Raw genomic sequence first — 24,894 nt, 5'->3', positions numbered from 1 at the left:
CAGTAACAAAAACAATTCCCAGACTTCTCAGGCACCACTGGATTTATCCTCAAAATTTCCAGACACCATGGCCTTTAATAGTTTAACATTAAATGAGTTTAGCAACTTGGAAATGCAGACTGCAATTCCAGGAATATTTACTGACCACCCACTATGTGTAGAGAACTATCCTTAAACATTCTGTGATTACTAAAAAAAAAAAAAAAAATGTCAATGACATGCAGAGCTTGTGAGTTAGTGAGAGAGAAAATGGATATTCCTGAAACAGCCAGAAAGATCATTTAGAAACAGTAGTAATAAGTTTAAGCAATATACCACTCTATAAATGGCATAATAGGTGTGAAAAGTACGTTCTGAGCATGGCAGTTTAGTAAGGGAAGTTACATAAGAGAAGGCATGTTCTGGTATGGGTCTTGAAAGAGGTGACATGGATTAAGGTTTATATGGTTAAAAAATGCAATTAACACTATATATAGGCAGTTAAATAATCTAATCCTAATTTATCTGTCTGCATTCATATTTATTTGCAGAACAGCAAATACAATGCTTTATTACAGAATAAATAGTTAGGTATAATTTAGAATTTTGAAAAGAGAATAAGAGAAATGATGGTTTCATTAAGTATGTTAATTTTGTTTAATGACACTTGCCAGACATTTAATTATTGGATGTTACACAGAATGTATAGACATTTTTTCACTGTAAAAGCTTAAAATCCTGTCATTTTGTCAACAGCCACATTTACAATATGTCGCTTTTTTTAAGTCAGAAGCTATAGATCCACCTCAATTTAATGCACGATCAACAGGTTTTCAATGCTAACAAATAAACTGGAACACATACCGTAAATGCCTAACACCATCCCAACAATATTATAAGATTTCAACAGGCCCAACTGACTGCACAGTGAATTTGTGAAAATGATGAAGGATAAAGACTTTATCTTTGTAACAGTGAAAGAGGGAGAAATAGGTTATTTGAGTCCCTGTCTTCAATAAGCCTAAACAATTGTCTGAAATGTGAGAAATTCAATTAGTTGGTCTGAAATAGCAGCCAGAATTCATGCTAGACTTCTTTCTCTCCAATCCTCACACACCCCACTCCCCCAGCCCAAGTTAACTTCCATTATATCATAGCGCTAAAGAGCAGGCGATGTGGGTGTATACAGATCTAAGTTAACATCCCAGATCTGCCACACAGCGACTGGATGGCCTTAGGCAAGTTATTTAACCTCTCTCCACTGTAGTCTCCCCATCTGTTAAGTGGGAACATTAAAATCTATTTAATGGGTTTGTTAAATGGACTCAGTCAGTATAAAGTATATAATGTTTAGGTACAGTGGTCAAACACACAATTAATGCTCAACAAATAGCATGACATACTTGATAAGTAGTGGGTTGGCCAAAAGGTTCGTTCGGGTTTTTCCATAAGATGGCTGTGGTAGTGTTTAGTCGTCCTTAACTTCATTCGAAACAATTTTGTTAGATTGTATTGTGACAGCTGTCATATCAGCGTGCATTAAAAAAACTTAGCAAAATTGGAGAATTTTTTGTGTAGCCATTTTAATATTGAAGACAGAAGAAAAGAAGCAACATTTTTGGCATATTATGCTTTATTATGTCAAGAAAGGTAAAAACACAACTGAAACGCACAAAAAGATTTGTGCAGTGTATGGAGAAGGTGCTGTGACTGATCGAACATGTCAAAAGTGGTTTGTGAAGGTTCGTGCTGGAGATTTCTCACTGGACGATGCTCCATGGTCGGGTAGACCAGTTGAAGTTGTCAGCGATCAAATCGAGACATTGAGAACAATCAACGTGATACCACGCGGGAGAGAGCCGACATACTCAAAGTGTCCAAATCAAGCACTGAAAATCATTTGCACCAGCTTGGTTATGTTCATCGCTTTAATGTTTGGATTGCACATAAATTAAGTGAAAAAAACCTTCTTGACCATATTTCTGCATGCGATTCTCTACTTAAACATAACAGAAACATTCCGTTTCTAAAACAGTTGTGACAGGGTACCGTACAGTAATGTGGAACGGAAGAGACTGTGGGGCAAGCGAAATGAACCACCACCAGCCACACCAAAGGCCGGTCTTCATCCAAAGAAGGTGATGTTGTGTATATGGTGGGATTGGAAGGGAGTCCTCTATTATGAGCCCCTTCTGGAAAACAAGCGATTAACTCCAACAAGTACTGCTCCCAATTAGAGCAACTGAAAGCAGCACTCACAAAAAGCGTCCGGAATTCGTCAACAGAAAAGGCATAATCTTCCATCAGGATAACGCAAGACCGCGTGTTTCTTTGATGACCAGGCAAAAACTGTTACGGCTTGGCTGGGAAGTTCTGACTCATCCGCCATATTCACCGGACATTGCACCTTCGGATTTCCATTTATTTCAGTCTTTACAAAATTCTCTTAATGGAAAAATTTCAATTCCCTGGAAGACTGTAAAAGGCACCTGGAACAGTTCTTTGCTCAAAAAGATAAAAAGTTTTGGGAAGGGCTTCCCTGGTGGCGCAGTGGTTGAGAGTCCGCCTGCCGATGCAGGGGACACGGGTTCGTGCCCCGGTCCGGGAAGATCCCACATGCCGCGGAGCGGCTGGGCCCGTGAGCCATGGCCGCTGAGCCTGCGCGTCCAGAGCCTGTGCTCCGCAACGGGAGAGGCCACAACAGTGAGAGGCCCGCGTACAGCAAAAAAAAAAAAAAAAAGTTTTGGGAAGATGGAATTATGAAGTTGCCTGAAAAATGGCAGCAGGTAGTGGAACAAAAGGGTGAATACGTTGTTCAATTAAGTTCTTGGTGAAAATGAAAAATGTGTCTTTTATTTTTACTTAAAAACCAAAGGAACTTTTTGGCCAACCCAATATTTGGTGACTAGATTGAATAAATCTAAGTGTCCATAGAGATATCTTAACTCAAAATAATTCAGGTGTTAAGTATTTACCTTACAGTGGAGTTATTCATAAGTGGATCTTAAGGACTTAACGTGTCCCCCCCAAATTTACATACTGAAACCCTACCCCACAATGTGATGGTATTAGGAGGTGGGGCCTTTGGGAGGTAATTAGGATTAGATGAACTCATGAAGGTGTGAAGCCCTCATGGATGGGATTAATGTCCTTCTAAGAGTCACAGTAAAGCTTGTTTCCTCCCTCTGCTCTCTGCTCTCTGATACAGTAAGTCAGAAGTCTGCAACCTAGAAGAGGGTCCTCACCAAACTTGACCATGCCGGCACTCTGATCTCTGACTTCCAGCCTCCGGAACTGTGAGAAATAAATTGTTGTTGTTTATAAGTCACCCAGTCTATGGTACTTTGTTAGCAGCCCTAAGACAGTGGGTTAGAAATGTGATAGCTATTCAGTCAGGTAAGAATTATAACAGACTGAGATTACAGGGCAACTTGTAGGGCTTCACAACCAGTTAATCACAGATTGCCACAATGCGGTCATTCCAAGAGCTACTGCATCTCACTCTCCTTATGGCCCACTAGCACTTGTAATGTAAACTAAAAACTCCCTCCATGTAGCCCCCATCATAGCTAGCAGAACCTCTCCCTGCTACAGGCTGAACTTGTCCGTAGGGTAATGGGTTGGAGTTTCCAAAACCAAAGGGTTTTTTTAAAGATTTTTAATTTCGAGATAAAATTCACATAACATAAAATTCATCATTTTAAAGTGTACAATTCAGTGTTTTTAGTATATTCAAAATCCTGTGCAATCATAACCAATATCCAATTCTAGACCATTTTCATCACCCTATAAAGAAACCTTGTGCCCATTAAGCTCTCACTTTTAATTCCCCACTCCCTCAAACTCTGGTAACCACTAACCTGTTTTCTGTCTCTATGGATTTATCCATTCTGAATATTATGTATAAATGGAATCATACTGCCTTAGTCCATTTGAGCTGCTATAACAAAGTACCACAGACTGGCTGGCTTATAAACAACAAACATTTACTTCTCACAGTTCTTGGGACTGGAAAGTCCAAGATCAAGGTGCAAGCATGGTCGCATTCTGATGAGATCCCTCTTCCTGGCTCATAGCCAGCACCTCTGGCTGTGTCCTCACATGGTGGAAGGGACCAAGGATCCCTCTGGAGCCTCTTATAAAGCATTAGCTCTATTCAGAAGAGCTCCACCCTCATGATTTAAGCATCTCCCGAAGGCCCCAACTCCTAATGGCATCATCTTTGGAGGTTAGGATTACAGCATATGAATTTTAGGGGGACACAAACATTCAGACCATAGCACATATGTGACCTTTTGTGTCTGGCTTCTTTTACTCAGCATGTTTTCAAAGGTTCATTAATGTTGTAGCATGTATTAGGACTTCATTCTTTTATGGCTGAATAATTGTCCATCAAATGCATTAGATGTATAAACATTTGGATCATTTATACTTTGAGTTATTATGAATAATTCTGCTATGAACATTCATGTACACGTTTCTGTTTGAACATATGTTTTCAATTACCTAGGTGTATGCCTAGGAACAGAATTACTGGGCCACATGACAATTTTATGTTTAACATCTTGAGGAACTGCTATACTGTTTTCCACAGTACCCTCACTGTTTCACTTTTCCACAATGCCCTCACTATTTTACATTTCCACCAGCCATGTGTGAGGGTTCCAATCTCTCCACATTCTCACCAAAAATTATTTTCCTCTTTTTTTTTAATTCTAGCCATCTTAGTTAGTGTGAATTCATATGTCATTGTGGTTTTAATTTGCATGACCCTGATGACTAATGATGTTGAGCACCTTTCTATGGGCTTGTTGGCAATTTGTACACCTTCATTTATTCAGTTGTTTTCCCCATTTTTAAACTGGATCATCTGTCTTTTTGTTGAGTTCTTTATATATTCTAGATCCTAGACCCTTATCAGATATATGATTTTCATTCTCTCAGTTGTCTTTTCACTATCTTGATACTGTCCTTTGATGTACAAATGTGGTTTTTTTCAGTTCTGGTGAAGTCATATTTATGTTTCTCTTTAGTTGCTTGTGCTTTTGGTGCCATATTTAAGAAAATGTTGACTAATAAAAAGGTCATGGAGATTTATACCTATATTTCTTTCCAAGGGCTTTTTAAATTTAGCTCTTACACTTAGATCTTTGATCCAGTTTGAGTTAATTTTTACAGGGTATGATATAGGATTCTAAATTCATCCTTCTGTATATGGATATCCAGTTGTCCAAGGATCATCTATTGGAAAGAATATTCTTTCTCTCTTGAATGATTTGGAGCTCTTGTCAAAGATCAACTGACCATCAATGTATGGGTTTATTTCTGAATTCTCAATACTATTCCATTAATCTCTATATTTATCCTTATGCCAGGGCCACAGAGTTTTGATTACTGGATTAATTATTGAAATTGAGAAATGTGAATCCTCTCACTTTGTTCTTTTTTCTGATTGTTTGTACAATTTTGTGTCCCTTGTAATTTCATATGAATTTTAGGATAAGCTTGTCAATTTTTTCCCCAAAAAAGGCAGTAGGAAATTTAACAGGGATTACAACTGAATCCATAGATAAATTTGGAGAGTGTTGCCATCTTCCTATCCATGAACGTGGATGTCTTTCCATTTAATTTTTTTCAACAATGCTTTGTAGTTTTCAGTATTTAAATCTTGCACATCCTTCATTAAAGTTATTCCTAGGTATTTTGTTCTTTTAGATGCAACCAAGCTGAACTTACTAACTCTAAGAGATTTTTGTAGTTTCATTAGGATTTTCTATAGAAAAGATCATATCAACTGCAAACAGATATAGTTTTACTTCTTCTTTTCTGATTCAGGTGCCTTTTATCTCTCTTTCTTGCCTAACTACCCTGGCTAGAACTTCCAGTACAATGTTGAACAGAAGTGGTGTCAGCAGAAATTAAGGGGAAGGCTTTCAGTCTTTCACCACCAAGTATAATGTTAATTGTGGGTATTTCATAGATTCCTTTTATCATTTTGAGGAAGCTCCCTTCTATTCCTAGTTTATTGAGTGTTTTCATTATCAAAGGGTATTGGATTTTGTCAAATGATTTTTCTGCATCTAATGAGATAGATAATCATGTCGTGTTTTTCCTTCATTCTTTCAACATGGTGCATTACATTGATTGAACTTTACACGCTGAACAAGCTTTGCACTCTTAGTATAGAGACTTAGGATAAAGTCCATTTGGTCATTTGGCATATATCCATTTGGTGTATATAAAGTCATTTGGTATATATAAAGTCATTTGGTATATAATCATTAGGTATATCATCCATTTGGTATATAAAGTCCATTTGGTATATAATCATTTTAATTTGTTGCTAGATTTGCTTTTCTAGTATTTTGTTGAGAATTTGTACATTCATATTCAGAAGAGATATTGGTCTATAGTTTTCTTTTCTCGTAATATCTTTGTCTGGATTTGGTATAAGAATAATACTGGCCTCATAGAATTAGCTAGAAAGTGTTCCTTCCTCTTCTATATTTTTGGAGAGTCTGTGAATGATAGATGTTAACTCTTTAAACATTTGGTGGTATTCAGCAATAAAGCCATCCAGTCCTAGGTTTTGTTGTTGTTATGGTTGGGAGGTTTTTGATTACCAACTCAATCTCTTTACTTGTTACAGTGCTATTCAGATTTCTACTTCTTGTTTCAGTTTTGGTAGTTTGTGTGTCATAAGAAGTTTTTCCATTTCATCAAGGTTATCTAATTAGTTGGCATACAATTGGTCCTAGTATTGTCTTATAATCATTTTTATTTCTGCAAAATCAGTTATAATGACCCCACTTTCTTTCCTGATATTAGTAATGTGAGTACCTCTCTATTATTTATTGGTAAATCTGGCTAAAGTTTTTTCAATTTTGTTTTTCTTTTTGAAGAACCAACTTTGAGGCTTGTTGATTCTTTCTACTGTTTTTTTTTTTTTTTTTTTTTTTTTTGCGGTACGCGGGCCTCACACTGCTGTGGCCTCTCCCGTTGTGGAGCACAGGCTTCGGACGCGCAGGCTCAGCGGCCATGGCTCACGGGCCCAGCCGTTCCCCGGCACGTGGGATCTTCCCGGACCGGGGCACGAACCCGCGTCCCCTGCATCGGCAGGCGGACTCTTAACCACTGCGCCACCAGGGAAGCCCTCTACTGTTTTTTATTACTCAGTTCATTTACAGCTGATCTAATCTTTATTATTTTCTTTTCTCTATAGAGACAGAAAGTAGATCAGATTAGCGGTTGCTTGGTAGTGCATGGGAATGGGGAATGACTTCAGATGGGTTTGAGGGATCTTTTTAGAGTGACAAAAATGTTCTAAAGTTGGATTGTAGTAATATATGCACAATTCTGCACACTTACTAACAATGATTGAATTGTAGGCTTAAATGTGTACATCATACATTTTATGATATGCAAATTGTACCTCCATAAAGCTGTTTCTTAAAAATCTCCAGCTCTGTCACTTAGTAATTAGGTGATCTTGGGCAAAATATTTAATTTTTATGAGCTTCAGTTTCCTCATTTGTTAGATGAGAATAAGAGTTTCCACTTCACAAGTTTATCTTGAGAGTTAGACATAATGTACATCATGTATACAGAATTAGAAATGATGTATATAAAGTATCTAACACAACTCTTGATGCATCATAGATTTTCAATAAATATCAGTTATCTTTCCACTTATGTTAAATGGTGGTGGTGGTGGTGGTGGTGATGATGATGCTACTGATGACGAGGAGGAGAATCTCACTCAGCTGAAGCAGATCTTTGAGGCACATACAATCCACGTTCAGCCCAGATTCAGTTGGGGGAACACAAGAGTAGAACCAAACTGGTACTTAAAAAAATGGTTGATAAAGTGTATCCTGAAAAGCACTTAGGTTTTTAAAATGATTTGTAATATAAAACAATTTTGAGGTAAAACTTAGTCTTAAAGAGAATACCATGTTTTATTTTAGTTACCAAGTTCATAGTTTGGTTCAGGTCTCTAGCTTGGGGGAAGGAAAAATGTTATGGCTTGGGCCTGATTCCATAGGTCCTAAATGGTGAAAGACAATGAAGCCCTCAAAATTTTCACCTTGAGAGTACTTTCAAGACTTAAGTTCCCCCAAAATGGCTATTTTAGGGCTAGGGCCCAGACTACATTTTGCACTAAAATAGTCTCTACTCACCGCTCAAAGTCTACAAAGGGTAGGAAATGGTGGACTGTTGCAGAGCTCTACTCTGAGCAGTCTGGAAACTAGGCGATCACACTCAGCTTTGGGAGTGACTTTTCTTTGGAAAGATCTGATACAGAAGAACGCCAAGTACCATCCCAGGTTCCTGGAAAAGTAGCCAAACCTGATGAGTCTACACTGATGTAGTTCTCAATGGTTTCCCATATGGGAGTTGTTCCACTCCTCACAGAGCTACAGAGATATACAGTAAAGGTCAAAGAGAGACAGGAGGCAGGTCAGCGTACTAGAATGGCCCTTTCTCAACAACTGCTTGGAATATATGACCACCATTTGAATTCCCTCTACCCTGGGGCTAAGCAATAGGGAAAGAAAATAAGATATCAATTCTTATAAAATCCAAAAGTTGAGGGAGGAAAGGAAAAGAAAGACCTGACACTGTGTGGCAATATAGGAAGTATATTTTAAGGGTGTCTCCCGTTTCCACATTAAATCTCCTCTCAAGGACTTGCTTCTTTCCTTAGCTTGGCATTCAGTCATAGATGCACTACTAAGTAGCTGTGACTTTCGGCACATAACTTGAACCTCTCTGGGTTTCAGCTGCTTCATATGTAAGACGGGAAAAATAATAAAATTTATCTTACAGAGTCCTTATAAGGATTCAAGGAAGTAATAAAGCAACTGGAAAACACCTAGTTCAGTGCCTGGCACATAAAATATGCTTAGTTAAATTCCTACTGAATTCAAAGTCCAGCTGATTAACTTGTCACTTCAGATGATAATGAGCACTATGTTTATGTGTTCTCCCCACCATATAGCATGCATGCATTTTAAGTCTTTTGCTGTCTCAAGTTAGAAGATTTACTAATTACTAATGGATAGTTCAGGAAAGACAGAGAGCAATAAAAAGATTTTTGGTGGAGTGTTGAGGAAAGCAAAGGGCCCTTCCACTTTCCTTTGGCCATCAAGAGAAACAGTAAAATAATCATCCCCAGGTGACCTGTCAGGGTCAAAGTTCTAAGTCCTTGCAAGGATGTGAATGTATGACATCACTACAACAGAGTAAAGAATTATGATCAACAGTTCCATCTAACACGGAACAAAGTAAGAAAGGGCAGTAAAAACCGAAGCCTAGGTCAATGGTATACGTGGGGCATGGGGGTAGAGAGAGGGACAAGAATTGTAGGGAGAGGAATTCACGTAAGACATGTAACACAAGGCTACATTATGGGTGTTTCTGATTTCCAGCACAAGGTATTTGGAATAGCTGAGCTCTTCAACTGTTTACTTAAAAGAAGAATGTGAATCAATGTGAGGTAGCTCTCTTTGCTTATATATGCCCTAACAAATCTTGAAAGACTAAGTGAGTTGGCAAGAAAAGAATGAGTATTCGATGATTTTAGTGTAATTCCTGGGGCCTTCCTAGAACCATCAGTGAGGTGAGTCTTGGCAAAGGAGCAAATTAAATAATTGTGTCATTAAGTAACATGCATATTCATGCAGACGCTGTTGTTTACACATTCTTTTCTGTCATGGCTAAAACACAGCACCATTTACGTGCAAATCACCACATAATTATTCTACCACACTTCTAAATGACTGGAGGGGGTGTTATTGGGTACAGGCTTTCCAAGTCCCTGGGAATTATGGTGAGCCATCCAATAAAGGTCAGTTGGTGTGCTCCATCAGATCAAGAAACAAAGGATAGCAAGACTGTGAACCCAGGGAGGCAGGGCATCTATAAATCACAAGGGCCTGCCTGGGCCAAGAGGAATCAGAGGTGAGGTAAGTCACAGAAATAGTCTCCACTGAGAAGAATGAGGCAAAAGGGAAGAGGACTGGTTACCGAGTGTCTACAGTTTATCAGGTGCTATGCTAGGAGTTTTATACAAATTACTTCAAGTAATCCTCTTAATAACCTTTCGAAATATACAGTCTTGTAGTCCCATGTTACAGATAAAGAAACTGAGATTCACCTGCCTTGGTGACACCAGCTAATATGCCATACAACTGAGCTTAGTTCTCTCTGAATCCAAAGTCCTTCTACCACAACATGTTATCTCCATACAAAAGGGACAAATATATTTGGGAAAATGGCCAGGCAAACGGTACGCAGTGAGTTCACAGGAAGTAAGCAAAGGTTGAAGTAGGGTGAGGTGAAGGTACAAGGGAACAAATAGGAGGACCTAGAAAAAAAGTAGCACAAAGAACAAAAGAACCACCATAATTTGTCTTTATATGTCGCTCCCTCAAGGTAAGAACCAATCCTGAATGAGACTGGCCTGAAACCCTGAAGAGGACAAATAGGACAAATAAGCCTGAATGCTCAGCACTGGCTGGCCACCTGGACCCTGCATTCAGAGCATTCTCTGTCAGAGGCTCTTCCCTGATAGACCTTCATGGAGATATTAGCACAACTGGCTTCTTCGGCCTTTCAAACTAGTGGGTACCTTGTGTACATTTTAAACTACAGAGAAATGCCACTGTGTGAACTCTATGTTTGTTCCTCTGCTGGCCCATTGAACGTTAATGTTTGCAGAAAAAGCTGTTTACAGCTACTTACTCTGGTCTTCTAAGCAAAGAGCACTAGGAGATTAGTACTTGTATTAGGAAGGCACCATATTGAGATCCTAAGGAGAAGAGCATCAGCTAGAGCTTCTCTTTTTCTGAAATCTGGGATGCTTTTTGAGAGCACTTGGCTTGGGGGTGTGGGGAGGAAAGGCAGCCCAGGATAATACCAAAAGATAAAATTTACTGTAAATTTTTGTGTGAACCTGTTTGGTGTCGCTTGGGAATTCTTGAATTACAGGAATTGGTGAGATAAAGTCTCTTCTGTTTACTAGCATGGCTGACCACACATGTAAGTGATCTGATTTTAGGCATTTTCTCACCGAAACATAAAATTGGAAACAAAATTGCATCCTTAAGATTCAATCCATCCTATTGAAAAGCATTTTGATCCCTGTTAAAATGTAAACATCTTTGGGCAGGGTAACTCTTTTATACGTTAACTCTTTTATCAGCTGTACTCTTCTGAACTTTTTCATCTAGAACAGGGTCAGCAAACTTTTCCCGTAAAGGAGCAGATACTAAATATTTTGGGTTTTCCATGCCTACTGAACTCTGTGATCATAAGGAAAAAAGCAGCCATAGACACTATAAAAAAACAAGTGTGGCACTATTCCAATAAAACTTTATTTACCGAAGAAAAAGAATTGGCCAACCAAATTTTGCCAATCTCTGACCTAGACAGAAGTTTTTTGAGCAGAAAGGCTAAGGTGTCTGGTCAGTGGAAGTAGGAGAAATATGAGAGGTTGCTCTACAGGGCATCTAAGTGGGTTAAAGATGACATAGGCCATTATTAGTTCTTCAAATAACCAAAATCTAAAGGAAGATTCTATCTAGAGAATATGGACTGGTGTACAAAATGATACAAGAATGTACATTTTTCTGGAAAAGAAAGGTCCTTAACTTTTATCAGATTTTCAAAAGCACTGATGACCCCACACAGGGTGAAACCCCATAGCATAAAGGGGAACATCTTGTCCTGAAAATCTACCTTCCCCAGGCCAGCCCCTAACCCATATCTACCAGTGAAGTTCAATGACCACTGTTATGTCCACTCACGTATGTTTCAGCAATCATCCTAGAGAAAACATATGTTTCACTACCTCCCCCTTTTGCTAGCTATTTACTTATAATAATTGCAAAAAAAAAGCATATAGTCATCACTAAAAGGTTGAGTCTAGGACTCTACCCATTCTTAACCTGATCCTGGCTAATGAAAATAAAAATGATGTACTTACAGTTAATGAGCCAATTAATGTTCTACCAGACACTGTGCCTATCTTTCATTTTCATTTTATTACAGGCCTAAATTGATTCTACACAAAGAGATATGATCATCAGAATTAGCCCTACTCAAAGGGAGAAGAAGTAGTGGACTGAGGGTGAAGGTTGAGGCTATGGTTTGAGGCATAAAAAGACAAGCTTTGGGTTCCGGTTTCGGATCATGCAAAGAGCTTGGAAATTGTCACTCTTGTCCTTGAAACAATAAAAACTGGACAAAAAAAATCATTAGCCTTTCTTTGACCCATGACAGAGCTGAAGTCGCAGAGCATATACCAGCCCAAAATCTAGACAGACGGTCACATCCAGAGTGACATAATCCTTAAATTTGCTTACCTGGAACAAAACCCACTGAAATCCATAAGCTTGTAGGGACACTTAAATGATCATTTTGACAAATTTCTGAAGGCTAAGTGTAAACTACCTTGAAAGTGAGAAACTCATGGGGGCTGCAGTCTTAGGAAGGCTCCTCACACTCTGTGGGCTTTCACTCCAGGAATTTACCAGGTTCTCACAGTGAGGATATGAAAAAGATCTCCCCGTGGCCCCGGCTGATAATTACTAATAAATAATATAATTTTAAATGCTTTAAAACAGTATAGATGATATGCTAGGAAAGGAGATAAAATGAAACCACATAAAATATTCAATTAAAACCAGAGAAGGCAGAAAAAGAGGGTAAAAACTAAATAGAGCAAACATGAACCTAACAGAAAAGTTGCAAAGATGGTATCTATACTCCAACTATACAAATAATTAATTTACTTTTGAATCCTTTAAATATACCATTTAACAATATGGTGTGGAGTACAGGGACGCTCTGTAATATTCGTGTAGCTTTTCTGTATATCTAAAACTATTCTAAAATTAAAGTTTATTATTAAATGTTATTTGAAAAAGGCAACTTCATCCCAAAGGATATCTCCCCAGCCCACTACCATGGAATCTGAAGAGCCATCACCTCTAATTCTTATTTTGTAAAGGAAGCAGTCCTGGGTATCATGTTAAGCACTACTGCTATCTTGATTAACACTTGAGACTAGTGTTTTTCTCTCCTATGGCTACTAAGGAAGAGACTGAAGGAACTAGGCTTCTCACTGAGAAGGGAGGGTTACTATGGAGCTGGCATGGCCAGGAAGGCAGAAAGGAGTAGGGTACCCCAGCAGGGGTTAGCAATCCTGAGGCCCCAGGACCTGGGTTTGTGAAAACCTACGGAAAAAAATATGGTAAACAGGCAAATTGAAGCAATTCAAACTAGTATGTGGAGAACAGGGTATGCTGGCCCCTGCTGACTTTTACCTCAAGGGCCTCAGCTTGGTGTAACAGTACTTCCCACAGTGGCACTCTCTCAAAGCAGTTCACAGCATCTCAAATTAAAAGCAGGCTCTCCCCGGTGATTTATTACTGTAGAACTCGACACAATTGGCAATTGGGAATTTCAGTAGCACTTGAATGCCTATCTTGTCACAAGTTATATGAAGGCTAAAAAGAAATGGTTAAGGGAGTAGATAATTATGGAAATACATACATCTGACTTTGAATACAAAGTCAGATGCTTTGCCTCCCAGACATGTTCCAACTTGTGTCTGGGTTCAGCTTAACATAGGTGAAATCTCACTTAGCCAAATCAGCATGCTCGTGAAAATATCCAGGGGATGAGCGTGAGAGAATCAAATTTTTATCAAGCAAATGCTGTTTGCTCCTTGGGTTTAATATCACTTCAGGAATGTTTTATGTTCACATCTCCTAGATCCTCTAACATGAGTTACAAATCTCTCTGCCTCCTCCTCTAGTTTATCTGTCAACTAGTTATATGTAATTCTGTAAATAAAGAATTAAAAACCGTAGGAAAGCCTCTTATTTAATGGTCTGCCACTGTGAGTCCTTCCCCTTAAACCAGGAATTCTTCTGGCTATGTCAATCATCCCTCCCTTATGCATCTGCAGGCCTTGGTTTTCTCAAGCAGAGCATGTCTGTCATCCCATGGGTTTTTCACAGAGGAGCGTTTTACAGGCAGACCTGGACAAAAAGAGAAACAGCTTGCTCCAACACTTCCCAGGTCTAGATAATCATCAGAATCACGTGGAAAGCTGTTTAATATACAGAGTTCCAGGCCATGCCGATCACCTACTGAATCCCTGGGGGTAGGGCCTAAGAATCAGTATGCTAAAAAGCATTTCAATTCTAGATTTAATTAAATAAGGACACCCCACCCCACCTCTGCCCAGTGATTCCAAAGATTAAGCACTTTTGAAAACAGTGGTCTTGTCCCAATTCCAACTAAAGGTTTGTAGTCAGGACAACAGAGCCACATTGAGCAACTACATATGGTTGGAATATTTCTGAGGAGCTCAGTACCCTGTTGATAGAGGAGACCTAAGTAACAAATGGTTATTAGATCTTACTTATTTATGTTCACAATTTTCCCACCTGGAGGACAGGACCAAGTTTACCATCTTTTCTACAATCAGTACAAGGAGTGTATTTTCCTTCGCTTCGGTTCAAGCAAATTAACCTTCCTAGTTCTTAATTCAATCTTACCTCAGCGGCTATAAACCACTCTAGAGTATCCCATTTCTTCACCTTACTCTGCCACACAACATGGGGTCAGTACCAGAATTTAAATACCAATTCATAATTCGCCAACTATAAACAGAAACATTCACAGGGAAGCATCTAGAATTTTCCAGAGCAGATGACTCTCTAAACTTGGTTAGGCAAATGCCCAGGAGGCCGAATCACCAGGCAAAGTATTATGGTGGCTGAGCTCTAGCAATCCTTTCACTCTCAGCCAGAAGAGCTCCAAGAGAACAGGTTCCTCTACCCTATACAATGGTCTCTGAATGTAACTTCCAAGTATTGACCTTAGAATTTCATTTTCTGAGATGTACTATACTGAGCACTGCACTTGGAATCAGGAGACATCCAGTTAGGTGACCTTAGATAAATCATTTTTTCTCTTTGAACCTTAGCTTTCACATCTATAAAATAAAGGAATTAAACTGAACAAGCTTTTAGAATTACAACTCTAATTTTTAACTGAACCAAGTAGGGCCATTTGTAGTATGAGTTCTGGACTTCTCAGGGTTCTAGGTATATGTAAGGAATCTGAAAAGGAACTCCAAGAATTACTTGGTTGGTATTAAACTCAGCCCCGAAGAACTTCCAACTTTTCATCCCAGCTTACCTTGCATTGGACTCACGGTCTTGGCCAGTGAGCTACCCAGTCACGAGTCAAGGGAGCCAGGGAAAGCAGTCTGTTAACAATGCTGCTCATAGCCTGAGAGAGCCAGTCAGGAAACCCTTGACTTTTAACATAACTGAGTTCCATGAATGTCAAAGGAAATGGTATAAAAGTTATTATTCCAATCCAAAATCCCCAAAGTGAGAGAAAATCCTAAGAGTCGTTCAAGTGGGACAAGGTTTGTTCAGCTTTAGCATCTGGTGGTAGCAATAAAGACAGAGCCCTATGCCTATTGGGGCTCTTCAAGTTGAATGACCAAATTAACACGGTCAGTGGCTAGCAGGCTCACTCAAGCTCTATGGAAGGATATCTCTCCCTCTCCTTCCTATTTGGGTCCTTATTCTACTTGGTCTCGACTGGATGATTTCTTTGCTCTCCAGATCTTTGCTACCAGTTTCCCAGTTATCTTCATACTGGGATTATCATTTCTGCTGAAACAATCCTCTCTTTCTGGCCAAAACACAGGCACAAATTTCTGTTTGGTTTGGGGGTAGTAATTCCTTCCTTCCCTTCCTTCCTTCCTTTCCCTTCCTCCCTTCCCTTCCTTCCCCCCTCCCTCCCTCCCTCCCTTCCTTCCATTTTTCCTCTGGTGTGGGTTGGCAGGAGGAAGCGAGGGTATTATTTTGGTCCCAAAAGCATAGCTCAAGTTTCTCACACTATAAAGCTAACCAGCCTCACAAAACATCACAACAACATCCTCACCTCTTCCACTGAAAGCCCATAAATAACAGAAGAAGCCATGGGAAGCCCATTTCCACCCAAAGCATACAAGTATCCTTTTATAATAGTGTTTCCAGAGGTTAGGACCCACACCCAAATATATCACGCTACTGAATGACATGGTTAGGTTAGAGAGCCATGGTTTGATGGGTAGTGATGCAAACTACCTTCATAGCACGCTGTCCTTTATCTGAAAAAGGAATTTCCCATCACCAAATGAGGCTACCTTTCCAGGAAGCCATGAAGTTGCTGACTACCCACAGTGTCAGCACAAAGTCACCATCTATGTATTACCAAAACGAATGGACTATTTTTTCCACTGTTTGGGTCACCATTGCCATAATTATAAAAGTCAGCAAAAAAACTCTGGTACTTAAAGGTATGCCAGTTCTAATGCACATCCGAAAGGCTAATGGGACCTGGGTGGGTGGGAGGGGGATAGAATGACCCTGAAAATAAACTTTTCTCAGGTACAGACCTTCTCATACTCCAGACCTTCTCTGCATTCTAAGGACCCAGATTAAAGGGCACAATCTGAAATAGGAAATGGACACCCTGTGGAAGATGCCTGTATTCTCAGACTAACTGTGTAAGATGTGAATTAACCAACATAACCACTAACCCAACTCCTTGTCCACAAAGACTTCCAATCCTCTCTGCAGGGATCATTTAGTCCCATGCTTCAGCCTCAACGCTGTTCCAACCTCTGGAATCAATCAGAACCCTAGCCAGGGAGAATTTAAGAAACTCATAATCAGTATCCCTTGCTGCAGATCCTCCTCTGACATAAAACTGCTTTTTTGGTTTTGTTCTTTATGATCAAGGTCTGTCTTATTTCTTGCTCCAATAACTGGACCCTCTGTATATGTGTGTGTGCTTAATGTATTTGAGGAACAGCAAGGTGGCTGCTGTGGCTGAAATGGTGTGAACTAAGAGGGGAATAGCAAAGGGATGAGATAAGGAACTAGAGACCCAATCATAGCCCATTGTGAAGATTTTGGATTTTGCTAAAAGTGAGATGGGAAGTCATGGGGTTTTGAGCAGAGAAGTGATAGGAGGTGACATATTTTAACAGCACCACTCTGGCTGTTCCGTGAAGAACAGATTGAACGGGGCACTGGGGAGAAGCCAGGAGGCCAGTAAGGAGATTATCCCTCTAGTCCAGGTGAGAGGGGACGGTGGCTCAGACCAGGGAGATAGCTTCAGGAAGCTTGTCAAAGGTCGCTGCCTCTGCTGATTAGCACACCAGAATCCCCAAGTCTGCCTTTGCCGACCTTACTGCTGCTTAGGTTTACAGAACCCATCCACTTCTGCTGCTCTCTCCCAGCCCAGCCAGTTAACTGTGTCATTAGCTGAGGCTGGATTAGCTGAGGCCAGTGCCGCCTCAGGCCAGTTCTAGACACTTCAAGATTGGTACCTGTTCTGTGCCCGGAGACTGCTGAAAACGCTGCAGTGGTGCTTTTTAGCCAGGAAACTAGAAGCGAACTTGCCCTCATAACCAGAGACACCAACCTATGGGACCTCAGGTAGGGCCCCGGAAATTCGAGATGCCACCCTCACTCCCACAGCACAGCTGAGTGTCCTTCCCTTCAGCAGCCCTGAGTAAGGAAGCTGTACTATTGTAATACTGTTCTGAATGCTTGTTATGCAGCAAAGCACTGTGCAGAATTCTCTACATGGATTATTTCACTGAAACCTTTCAACAAAACCAGGAGACAGATTCTCTCATTACTCACTTGTGATGGTTAGTTTTACGTGTCAACCTGACTAGACTACAGTATCCAGTTCTTCAGTCAAACGCTAATCTAGGTGTTACTGTAAAGGTGTTTTGTAGATGTGGCCAACAATCAGGTTAGGTAAAGGAGGTTTGTGCCTCATCCAATCCGTTGGAAGGCCTTAAAAGCAAAACTGACTTTTTCCAGAGAAGAAAACATTCTGCCTCAAGACTGCAGCATCATCTCCTGCCTGAGTCTCCAGCCTGTTCTACAGGTTTCCGACGTGCCAGCCCCCACAGTTAAGTGAACCGATTCCTTGAAATATATATATATCCTACTGGTTCTGTTTCCCTGGAGAACACTGACTGATAGACCATTGTGACAGATGAATAATGAGATTCAAAGCAGTTAAGCAAGTTGCTCAAGGTCACAGTGGCTACTAAGCATAAGGGATCGGATGCAAGCAGACTGACTCCAAACCAAATATCCCATCCCCTGCTTCCTCTAAAATGTCTAAACCCATTTTTTTCTCATTGCTTGATCCTGAGAAATCTCATAGTACTTCAAGGGTCTGTGTACTTATTATATTCGAATATTAATAGCTTATTATTATTATATACTTGTTATTATTATTGCTATCATTTACCAAGTCATTCCTTAATGCCAAGCATTGTGATGGGCATTTTGTATGCACTGTTTATCTTACGTAATCCTGACAACAACAGTGTAAGGTAGTTAATATTACCATCATTTTATAGATGGTAAATATGAAGATCAGAGACGTTATGTAACTTGTCCACAGTCACACAGCTAGTGGAAGGCAGGGTTGGGATTTCGTATCATTGCTCTGGCCTGACTTCTGAACTAGTGTGAGTAGAACCAGTGACTTCCCAGCCTTAAATTCGAAGGAGCCATTGTTAACCCACTAAGTCAGTTAATTATTTTTATAGGGCCATGTCTCTACTTGCTTAGGGTCCTTGGCTCCTGACCCACTTCCAGAATCAATTAAATTTCTAGAACAGTCCCTAAAGGTACTGGATCTGTCATTTATACTCTGGATTAAGTAGCTACCATTACTGGACCCTGTCCTAGTTAGGCACGATTTATGAGGTCAATGGCTCTTATAAAGAGGCATTAAGAAATAGAAAGGCCAAGTCTTCTGACTCCACGGAATCAGCTTCGAAGTCAGAACACTTAGGTTCAAATCTCTGCTCTCTGACCTTGAGAACATCAGGTAACTTTTCCGAAACTTAGTTCCTTCATCTGTAAAATGAAAATAATTGCTACAGGATTACTTTGAGAATTAGAAAGGTAATATGAGGAAAACATTAGGCCAGAGTATAGGCTCACCAAATGTGAGCTATATACAACCAATCACAGAACCTTCAGCCCTGGCTGTTGGGGGCCCAAGCTGAGCTGAGCACCTGAGCAGGCACCCTGGGAGTTCTGACTGGGCTCCAAACTGGAACTAACTGCTCACGCACAGATAAGGGTCGTTCTGCATTCCCGTCGTAACTTAAAGGGAAACATTAACAATGCCCGGAACCCTTGATGTCCTGCAAATGAAGGAGGAGGATGTCCTCAAATTCCTTGCAGCAGGAACCCACTTAGGTGGCACCAACCTTGGCTCCCAAATGGGTCAGTACATCTACAAAAGGAAAAGTGATGGCATCTACATCACAAATCTGAAGAGGACCTCGGAGAAGCTTCTGTTGGCAGCTCATGCCACTGTTGCCATTGAAAACCCAGCTGATGTCAGTGTCGTATCCTCCAGGAATACTGGCCAGCGAGCTGGGCTGAAGTTTGCTGCTGCCACTGGAGCCACTCCTACTGCTGGCCGCTTCACTCCTGGAACCTTCACTGACCAGATCCAGGAAGCCTTCTGGTGGTTACTGATCCCAGGGCTGACCACCAGCCTCTCCCAGAGGCCTCTTATGTTAACCTGCCTACCATTGCTCTGTGTAACACAGACTCTCCTCTGTGGTATGTGGACATTGCCATCCCGTGCAACAACAAGGGAGCTCACTCAGTGGGTCTGATGTGGTGGATGCTTGCCCGGGAGGTTCTGCGCATGCGTGGCACCATCTCCCGTGAACACCCATGGGAGGTCATGCCTGATCTCTGCTTCTACAGAGATCGTGAAGAGATTGAAAAGGAAGAGCAGGCGGCAGCTGAGAAGGCTGTGACCACGGAGGAATTTCAGGGTGAATGGACCGCTCCAGCTCCTGAGTTCACTGCTGCTCAGCCTGAGGTGGCGGACTGGTCCAAAGGTGTGCAGGTGCAACGGATGGTCACTAAACTCATTCTGGTAATAATTTCATAATGTATGTAAATCAAATCATTATGCTGTACACCTTAAACTTATACAGTGCTGTACGTCAATGAAACTGGAAGAGGGGCTTCCCTGGTGGCACAGTGGTTAAGAATCTGCCTGCCAATGCAGGGGACACGGGTTCGAGCCCTGGTCCAGGAAGGTCTCACATGCCGTGGAGCAACTAAGCCCATGTGCCACAACTAGTGAGTCTGCGCTCTAGAGCCCGCGAGCCACAACTACTGAATCCGCACGCCACAACTACTGAAGCCCGCGTGCCTAGAGCCTGTGCTCCACAAGAGAAGCCAGCACAATGAGAAGCCCGTGCACTGCAACGAAGAGTAGCCCCTGCTCTCAACTAGAGAAAGCCCATGCATGGCAACGAAGAATCAATGCTGCCAAAAAAAAAAAAATTACCCCAAAATTCAGGAGCTTAAAATAATAAATATTTATTATCTCACAGTTTCTGTAGGTCAGGAATTTGTACATAGCTTAGCTAGGTGCCTCTGGTTCAAGGTCTTTTATGAGGTCACAGTCAAACTGTCAGCTAGGATTGCAACCTCATCTGAAGGCTCAACTGAGGGAGGATCTACTTCTGAGCTCACTCATGTTGTTGTTGGCAAGACTCAGTTTCTCACAAGCTATTGGTCAGATGGCTCAAGTCATCACTGGATGTCTACCTCAGTTCCATCCTGGGCCTCTCCCACAGGGCAACTCACAACATGGCAGCTGGCTTCCCTCAGAGTGAGTAAACAGAGAGATAGAGAGAGGACACTCCCAAGACAGAAGTTACCATCTTTTTATAACCCAGTCTAGGAAGTGACATCCCTTTACCCCTGGCATGTTCTATTTGTTAGAAGAGAGGCAATAATTTCAGTTCCTACTGAGGGGGAGAGGATTACACAGGACATGAATACCAAGAGTTGGGGATCTTTGGGGGTCATCTTAGAAGCTGTCTAGCACAGTCTTTAACATCATCCAAATGCAGGAAACTCCACATCAGCTCTCCCAATAGATCATTAGTCTGGCTTGTTGCCTTCAGGTACTAGAGTATCCTGCACGACTGAATTCAGAAGAAATCCTTGTACTGAAAATCAGACACCAAATCTAATAATACAAGCTACATTAAGATTTTACTTGCACTTCTATGATCTTCATTAGTTTCATTCGTGCCCTTACTTCTAGTTTTTGCCAGACATGCCTTTAAAAAGTTCTATAAAACTAGACTGTTCCTTCCTTAACTTGTCATCTTTTCTGTTTCATCCTTCAAAAGACACCTCTTGACTCAGCTTCGGGGAAACTTCCCTAATGAATCTTACCTGGCACAAGGGGATTTTTTTGCCGGAGACCCAAGTTAGTTCCTCTAAGGTATGAATACAGGCAGATAGCAGCAGGTTATGTGTGGAATTTGGAATAGACAAGGCTGATGACACTTTTTCCCTGCCTCACATAGAAGCAGGGGCACCCACAAGTCTCTAAGTTTTTATTACATGCAATTAATACTTGTGGAAACAAGGTTACACTCACTGGCAAAAAGAACAAAGTGATGTGGGTTCTCCCCTAAGATAAGCGCTCACTTCAGTGTTTCTAGCTTATTGCTTCCGACATTTCCAATTTGGACTCTGGGCCTACATGCATCTCCTTAACTCTTCCTTCCTGTCTTAGCTAGCCTAACAATTATTGACCTCTGAGCTGCTCAGCTGTCTGACACTGCTGCCTTTGGTTAACTAAGCTTGCCTATCAGCAAAGTCAACCTGATATTCCTTAGTTTGTTGCTCCAAGCTGAAACTTTTTGCTGATTCCACTTTATCTAACCAAACTACAAGTTCTGGTCCCTCCTAGCCATCCTCTATCTTGCTGCCACTTATTCCATATTGTAAAACTTATCCTCTTTCACCTTGAGCAAATTATCTGCCTCTATCAGGAAACTGATGCCTTTAGGCAGACACTCCTTGTTAAAACCTCACCCAAGCCTGTTCTGTCTAGGCTTTATATCAAACTTGAAAATACTATTTCCAATTCCCTGTATCTACCATCAAATTTACCTGTTTCCTGGCCAGTGCCCTCAGCACGCTCTACCTGATAAACTAACTCACGCTGAGTTGTTGATCACTGGGAATACCTTGATGAATAACCCTATACAGAAGGATTCCCACTTTAGTTACTGAAAAAAATGCCAGAGCACAAAGTTAATAGCGGTAGAATTTCTGGCACTCCGACAGAAGAGTGGAATTATTATCATTATATAATGAAATACTAGTGGTACCCTTCAAGTTATACTACAGGTGCCCTCCTGCTCCACTTCTGCAAACATCCTCATAGAATGTTTATAAGCTAGAAAGAAATTCTGTAAAAAGGCATCTCATCACCAATGTGATGATGAAGCTGCTTTTCAGCTACATACCTCTAAATATTTGGACGTATCCTTAGAAAACCAAGAGTTTCTCTGAAAGTCTTAATTTTCTTTGAAAAAAATAAATGGACAATAGTATACTGCATGGAAATGTGTACAACTTCACCAATTTTCCAGACTGACATCTTCTGACTGGTTCCCCTTTTAGACCTTTGAAAGTATAATTACTGCCAGCTATCTAATTCCTATGGAACATAAAATTACCCAAAAGAATCATAAGTATTCCATCATCCCCACTGTAGAGAAAAATCAAGTACCATTTTTATTTGGCACTGTTTCCAAGGCGCAGTGTATTCCAAATTATGAAAAATTTCTTGATAAATGAATTCGTGGAAGTCAACTCATTTGCAGGTTAGGAACTGCTTATGTTACGTATGTGGCATTTTCCCCATTTTTTAAACACTATGTTAGAGAAGATCTTGTGGTTCTTGGCTAATCAAAAGAGATCAAAATCTTTTCCATGGTGATATTTTCATCTCACCAACACAGAGTGAGAGACATAGACCACCGACTCCCAGACTGGGTATAAGGACGCTTTGGTGCATTACAAAAATACCCTGGGTAGGTCAAGGCATATTGAACTGTCTCAACCTCTCGTTTCCCACATGTACACACTTTCCCAGAGGACCCCTAAATAAATAAAATCTACCTGAAAACTTTAAACAAAAGGCATTATTAATATCACTCCCTTTGTAAGAAAAGGGAAGAAACAAAACCAAAGCCCAGATTAAAAATTTAGTCAGAGATCACTCACAGGGGATGTCTTAACACCATGCAAACTGATTCCCATTTCCTTTCCTTGGTGTCTGGAATTCAGAGACTGATCTCCTTAATCTGACCTACATGGCCCTTCACAGTCAGGCTCCAGTTTAACTTTCCAGGTCTTCTCTGTTTCTTCCTACACATAAATCCTCCATACCAGCCAGATGTCCCCTTCATTGGCCCCTGAACATCAGTTCTTATGTGCCTTTGCTTGCGTCATCTCCCCTGCCTGACTGTCTCAAACTGCTTCTCTTTGATGACAGGAGGAAGTCTGGTATATTGAAAGGAGAATGAGTTCTGGAGTGTGATGAGCCAAGGGTTCAGATCCTAGCTTTGCCATTTAAGAGTCATATGCCTTTAGGCAAAGTTTCTTAGTTTCTCTAAACCTCAGTCCCCTAGTCTGAAAAGTGAGGATGATAATGTTGCCTACCTTGTAGGAGTATTATGTGGGTTAAATGAGATAATACATGAAAGGCACCTAGCCCATATTAGGGCTCCAACAAATAGGATATATCATCATCATTATTATCCTTTTTCATTTTTAAAGTCATAACTCATAGCTCAACCACCAGCCAAGTCCACAGGGATATCCACTTTCTATGAGCTCTAATATCTTACTGCATCTATATCACATGTCTGGTACTTTAATATTATTAGTTTTATCATAGGTGCAAATATCTTATCTAGCCAAGTACACTGATAGCTCACTTAGGGTTAGGATTATGTCAACCTTCTCTCTATCCTCCCAGATAATCTTTTATACAGACGTAGAATGCCCAAAATATTTGTTGCTTATCTTAGACTGCAGATGCAGAGTCAGTAAGTACTGACTGGCAGGTGATGACACAGGGCTTGAAAGATAATGAAATTAAATAATAAATAATGTCGCTTGCAACTAATGTTTCATTGAACACTTATAGTTACTAAAAACAATATACAGGCACTTGGCAGATATGTCACTTCATTCTCGCAAAAGCACTGTGAAATAGGTATTATTAGCTCCATTTTACAGATGAGGAAACTGAGTCTCACAGAAGTTATGGAACTTTTGGGGGATTACATAGCTTGTAAGTGGAGGAGGCAGGATCTAGATCATTTGACTCTGGATTCTGAAAAGTTCTAAACGACCCAACATATTGCCTTACTAAAAGACATATGCTATCCTAAGGACTTTTTACAAATTATTGAAGGTCACTTCGCTGTTGGTAACCAGACTGTGCTTTGCTAAGGTGAAAAAGTGTACGTAACAGAAGATTTTTAGCATTCATAATTAGAAAAAAATGGAGTTCTAGTACACCAGACTGTTCCCACACTCATCCACTGCTGTAATTCTTGATCATTCTTGAACTGAAGATCCAATCTATGTGAGACAAGAGGGGAGGGTGATCAAGAGGAGGCAGATAGATGGGCAGATGGCTGGAGGAGTAGACGGCCATGTGGGAGAGTACAGGGACTGTTGCCTGCTGTGTCCCGGGAAGGCTCAATGTCCATCACGGAAAGAAAACGATTGGGAGACGCTTCACAGTGCAACACACCAAATGGAATGAGAGCCTATTCATCCAGTTGGAGCAAGAAAAAAGTAACAGTGCCCACTTCCTGTGTGGGTGTTCTTGGCCTTTTCCAGCAAGGTGTGTGTTTAAAAAAAGATTAGTACAATAGGGCATGAACAGTCCTATTGAAAACAGCCGCCTGCATAGACTTGGCAGATTTTGTGGAAC

General features: G+C 40.7%; 1 pseudogene; it reads left to right on the top strand.

The window, feature by feature from the left end:
• The first annotated feature begins 19,211 nt into the window (after window positions 1-19,211).
• Window positions 19,212-20,013, top strand: LOC115846313 (small ribosomal subunit protein uS2-like; annotated as a pseudogene).
• Window positions 20,014-24,894: the final 4,881 nt, after the last annotated feature.

Source organism: Globicephala melas, chromosome X (assembly GCF_963455315.2).
Source record: "Globicephala melas chromosome X, mGloMel1.2, whole genome shotgun sequence".
NCBI lineage: Eukaryota > Metazoa > Chordata > Mammalia > Artiodactyla > Delphinidae > Globicephala > Globicephala melas.
This window is presented reverse-complemented; position numbering and strand designations above follow the sequence as displayed.